The sequence below is a fragment of the Ailuropoda melanoleuca genome, chromosome 12 (genome assembly GCF_002007445.2).
Source record: "Ailuropoda melanoleuca isolate Jingjing chromosome 12, ASM200744v2, whole genome shotgun sequence".
Classification (NCBI taxonomy): Eukaryota; Metazoa; Chordata; class Mammalia; order Carnivora; family Ursidae; genus Ailuropoda; species Ailuropoda melanoleuca.
The window spans coordinates 45,105,499-45,111,515 of record NC_048229.1 but is presented as its reverse complement, the minus strand read 5'-3'; positions in this window follow the sequence as shown (position 1 = coordinate 45,111,515).

Genomic DNA, 6,017 nt, shown 5'->3' with positions numbered 1-6,017 from the left:
TTATTATATTATGTTAGTCACCATACAGTACATCCCCGGATTCCGATGCAAAGTTCGATGCTTCATTAGTTGCGTATAACACCCAGTGCACCATGCAATACGTGCCCTCCTTACTACCCATCACCGGTCTATCCCATTCCCCCACCCCCTCCCCTCTGAAGTCTTCAGTTTGTTGTTTCTTGTTCTACTGACTTCAGTTCTCCTCTTAAGGCACAGGTAGGAGAGGGCAGACACTCTGAGGGTGCCCTCGTGTGGCCTCTCCGTGGATACGAGCCCCTGGTCCAGCCATGGGTGTCAGGGTCACTTTCCCTGAGCCTGCACGTTTCTTGTCTCTCTACTCTTCCCTCTGCAGGCATTAGCTCCGCCTGGAATGTCTTCAACCACCTGAGAGATCTACGCCTGCCTCGGGTTGGGCAGCTGCCCTGTTTCCAACTTAGCCTTTAATGGGGAACCAGCAGGAGCCTTTGAGCCCTAAGCAGGGGGAGGCAGTCACACTGCGAGCCAGAACATAGCCTTAATATGCTGCCAGGATCAAAGGCAAGAGGCCTTGTCTCCAAAGGCAGATGGGCACAGAGACAAGACTGTAGGTTTCCTTCTTACTGGTCCACTGAGAATGTGGCCCCAATATAAAACGTTCTGAGCCTCACAAATTCCAGGAATTTTTTTGCCAATTATTTTCCTTCCCTTAGAAGGGCCAGATAGTAAATATTTTAGTATTTGCAGGCCATAAGGTCACTGTCACAAACACTGCCATTGTAGTACCAAAGCAGCCCGAGTCTGTAAATTAATGAGCATGGCTGTGTTCCAATAAAACTTTATGTACAAAAGCAAGCACTGGGCCAGAGTTGGTCTGCAGGCCATAGCATTCAGACTCCTGCTTTAGGCCTTTCCCTGAATTAGCCGTGTTTAAAGAAAAAAACTCAAATACTTTGGCTTCATCTTAAGCAGTACTCATAAAATTAGAGGCTTGCTTTGTGATATATGTCCTAACACATTAAAAATATTTACCTGTCAAAATTGTTAAAGTTCTCTCATGTTCCACCTGATATCCCTCTGGACCATGTTGGATGAGAAGACTGCCAAGTGAGCATGAAAACTCCCAGTGGCCCGAAGCAAACCACCCTTGCCAGGGTGAGGCAGAAAAGTGAGGCCGGAGAAGCAAACCACAGCCGCTCAGCCCAGGGGTCTCTCCAGCTCCAGAGCTGCCCCTCCCCCCCCCATACACTCTGACCCCACAGGGCTCCTTTCTCCTGGCCGCAGGGGTCCTAACCTGACCTTCCTGCANCTGACCTTCCTGCGGTGACAGCATCATCCACCCACCCTCGTTGCAGGGAAGCCCACTCAGAGGCAGGCCCTGGCCACCCTCAGAGCCCACATTCTAACAGGAACAGTGTATGGTAAACAAGTGAGCAAATAAATAAAAATGCCATTTTAGATAGCAATAAATGCAATCAGTGAAAAATAGGCAGGGAAAGGGGAGAGAGGCGTGGGGCTGTTTTAGACGAGGTGGTCAGGGAGGGCCTCCTGAGGCAGTGACGCTGAGGAGAGACAGAGAAGATGGGAAAGAGCAGGTGCAGAGGGAGCCGGTGGGACAGGGTCTGCTGCGCTCTGGACACAGGGAGAAGCCAGGGCAGCAGGAGGCCAGTGAGTGAGGAGGAAGAGGGCTTCAGGGGAGAGCGGGGATCCTCGAGGCCTTGCAGGTCCCGCAGGTGAGGTTGGGAGCTGGAGCCTGCATGCCAGGGCCCTCACGAAGCCTCTGTCTATCCATACTCCTGCCCCAGCTTCTGTCAGAGCTGCCACCTTGGCTCCCAAAACTGTAGGCCCACAGCTCCCAACCCTACCCCCTCACCCATTTGCTCAGTTACTGCTTCCCAGTCCTCAGAATGAAAGGAAAGCTGTGTAAAATTTCAGAACATCAAATACAAGGGCACATGTGGACAGCTAGATAAATTCCTTAGCTGACAGCAGCGGACAGGGGCCCACCTAATGAAATCAACAGTAAGGATTAGGTTGACGACTCCTTTTGCAAAAAAGTCTAACTCGGGTGGCCTAGCTGCCACCCGAGTGCAATCTCCCAGCCTGGCATTACCGCAGCCACGTTCCATTTCCCAACAGCTGCCATTACACAAAAATTAAATGCAAAGTGGACAGTTCACCAAAACAGATGTTCTTGGAAATCTGATTAATTCCAGAGAGTCTGGAAAGGCCTGGAAGCTGGCTTCTTCAGCACCTTTGCAAGCCAAGCTGCCTTGAGTTCCCTTGCTGTGTTTGGATGCAGCTTGACCGCACTTTATGTCATTCACTCAGCGCTCACACCACAAACCAGATGCTGCAGAAATGAACATCGACACAGTACATCCTTAAAAGTGACACGAGCCACTTCAAACAGGCCACCGTCTCCTGCAAACAGTTGCTTGCTCTGAGTAGCCCCCGACGGGTAAGCACAGAGCAGGGCCCATCTAGAGCCAGACCCCCTGGAAAGAGTCTGGGAAAAGCCCATGTGGAGAGGAAAACTGTGATGGAAAGCGGGGAGGACGTGCATCTTTCTAGGCACGTAAAAAAGGAACTTCCCAACGTTCCTTCCTTCTCGGCCCACTTGTTTCTCACGTAGAAAGTCTGCAGGGCCTTTTCAAGATCCAGCATGAGGATGCAGGTCCTCTTGGCTTTGGAGAACATCCGGGCAAAGATGAGTGCTGTCATCTTGACCACTGCCACGGCCCACATCCATTCCCACTGCCCTGTCACCTTGCTCTGACCCTCCCCAAGATCCAGGAAGGAGGCCCCAGGGAGGAAGTCGCCGGGCTCCAAGAGAGCGCTGTATGGGGAGGGAAAAGAAAGCTGACACTCACCTACAGTCTGGCCCGATTTGCAGGTGGGGACCTGAGCCTACCCAGAGCACAGGGACCAATTCCCAGGTGGGATTGTCTGCCCTTTGGCCCTTCCACTCGGGCCCAAATCTGTACACGCAGCTACATCTCCTAACCCTATTCATCTCCAGTTACGGGTGGTCCGAGGGCCCTCCGTCCTCTGCCTTTCCCTGGCCACGTGCCATCTTCTCTCATTCTTTTCTGCCTCCCGCCTTCTCAGCGCAACTTGCGTCGAGGCTGGAGACAGCAGGCACAGGGTCTGTCCCTCTGAAGGTGGTACTCAGAGCAGGCAGCATCCCCCAGGCCCCACCGTTCACCCCGGGGGCTGCTGGTTCTGCCCCCTCACACACCCAGTACCCACTTGTTTCTGAAAGAGACAAATCAGTCAGAGAAGACGGCCGGAAGCCATCCCACCCAGGGCCCCAGCTCAGGTAGGAAGGAGCAGGGCGATGACTCAGTCCTGTAAGCACTCCAGGCAAAGGAGAAGCCCACATGTGTTTATTTGCAGAAATTAATGTTTATCAACATGGCTAATGTGTTTCTGGTGGAGAGCTAAGGAGGTTTTTGTCCCTAAACAATCCATGTGTCGTACGGACTTGTCAAGTGCTTCTGAGGACAGCTCGGCTGGAAGGCCGCCCCAGCTGGGGCCACAGCGGGATGTACAGGGATTTGGTTCAGGACGTTCAGAGGACCAGCCAAGCAGAGGTACTCCCCTAGCCTGCCTCCCCCAGCCCACCCCACAAGTGCTATCTGTGCCCAGGACCCTCCTCCCCCACGGCCTGGGAACCAAGCTCACAGATGTCAGTCCTTGTGGCACTTACCGTCCCCATCTGCACTAATAGGGGAGGAAAGAAGGCCTAGCAAGAAGGCTGCCTGTGTTCGGATCCAGCATTGTCCCTTCCTGGGCTGTGTTGTTACCGACCCCTCCGGCCCTGCAGCAAGGATTAGCTGGATCAGCACGAAAGGTGTTCGGCAGGTCAGCCAAGATCCACACACGTGTGTCTGTATCTGGGCCACTCCTGGTCTGTGAACAACTTGGGGGCCATAGCCCTGACCTCTGCTCACTGTGCTGAACAACGTCCCCTGCGCACCCAACACGGGGCCTGCACACCTAACGTCTGTTGTAGCGAGTTGATGCAACTTGATTCATAGGGCCGGTGTTTGCCTCACCCCACTGCCTGCCATGACTGTCCCCTTATCCGGCTCCTTCCCATCCTGCAGGTAACTCAGTGTCACCCCCTCAGAGAGGCCTCCTGGGGCCATCCACCTGAAGCAGCCTTCCCCACCTGCTGTCTCTCTGTCCCTTCTTCTAGTTTTATTGTCCCAATAACAGCACTTTCCAGTAATGGCCATGTGTGTGTTTTTTTGTTTTGCACTGGTGTGAAACTCTAGGTGGCCCCTGAGCCCTGGAGCGGCAGGAGGTCAGCCCTGTGACTCATGCACGAGGGTGTGGTCCCTGGAGCCACAGCTTGAGACCAGGGGGTTACTTATGGGAAAGAGAGTTAGCCTGCCGAATCTCACTGTTGGAGGATGCTAAGCTCAGGACCTGGGACCTCAGCTTCCAAACCGGCCACTACAGTGGCTGCGAGGATCCCTGGCGGCTCCTCCAGGAAGCAGGAGCTTCTCGGAACTGAGGAGAGCAGAGGAGGCCCATCTCGGCTCCCGCTGATTCTCCCTGTGCACGAGCCTCCCCCCAGCTCCGGTCCCACGGGAACCTCTCCACCCATGGCTCCTTCTATGTCATCCGGCAGGGTGGGCTGGGACGGGGCAGGAACCGGCATCCCCAGCCTCTTCGGGGCTTAGCACAACAGAAGTTCTTCCTCGTTACTTGCATGTTCCCCGTGGCCACCAGGAGGACTCCGGTCCTGGTTGCACCCAGGGGCTCAGGCGGATGGCAGCTCCGTCCCAACACGTGATTCCACAATGGTGGGGGCGGGATGTGACAAAGCAGGCAGTGGCTGTGGCGCTCCACTCAGAGACGACACACATCACTCCCTCCACGACTTGCCACCAGCCAGAGTCGGTCCCACGCTGCGCTCCCCTCCCCGCCCACAGGAGCTGGCAGTGCCATCACCGGGTGCCCAGGGCAGAGAGGTGGGCATATGTGGTGACAGCCCGAGTCACCACCACCTGTGTCGCTATCCACACAAGGAAACTGGAAAGGAGGATGGCAACAAGAACAGTCTTAGGATAGCTACACTGTGCCTGAGTGTCCCAACCGCTCTACACACATTGACTAGACCATTATCATCATTCCACGTGACAGGAAGGGAAACCCGCCCAGAGAGGAAGGACCTCAGCCAGGACCCTGAACCGTCACGTGTGGGAGGTGGCCCCTCAACACTGGTGGTTGGACCTCAGGCCCTTTGCTCTTGACCACACAATACAGTCCCCTGGGTGCCATACGGCCGAGGCAATGAGTCTCTCGCCCTCCTCTGTCTCCAGCCATCGAGGGACTCTGGACACACAGCTTACCTTCCCTGAGGGTTACATCATCCTTCATTTGTGCACTGGGCCTGAATTCCTGCCTATTCTCCACCTCAGTGTCACCACTGGGTGTGGGGGGCTCGCACACACAAAATGAGGCCCGCTTATCCGGACGGCATCCAGGAGAACGTCTTTGGCCCCCTGTGCTGGGAGGTGCCCTGTTTCCCACTGAACAGGTAAGAGAAGGAAGCCTGCTGACAGCCTGGGTGAGGTTCCCAGGGGAGGTCCAACAGGATCTGTGTCCCACCGACAGCCGAGTGTGGTGTCAGGCTCTAGGAGGTTGGGGGCAGACATACGGTTGAAAGCTTTCTATTGTGACAAGTAAACAATTCTTTATAATCACGATGTCACAACGGAAAGGGCTACATAAGACCAGAGAGGAGAAAAGGTGTCATCTCAGAACAAAAGAAAATCATTTAAATTGATTAAATATAGCCTAATGGAAAAACCACTCGGGTCTGTTTTCCTCAATTTCACCACCCATCAGAGCAAACACAGGTGCAGACAGGCCCTGCTGCTGAGAACACAAGAGCAGCCTTATGCCACAGTTTCATGGCCATGGACCAAGGAGCCCCTCTCCAGAAAGGAAGGAGCCGGTGCCCAGCCATGAGTGAGAGCCTAAGCAAGATGGCTGGAATACCAGAGTTGAACTTTCCAGACTCC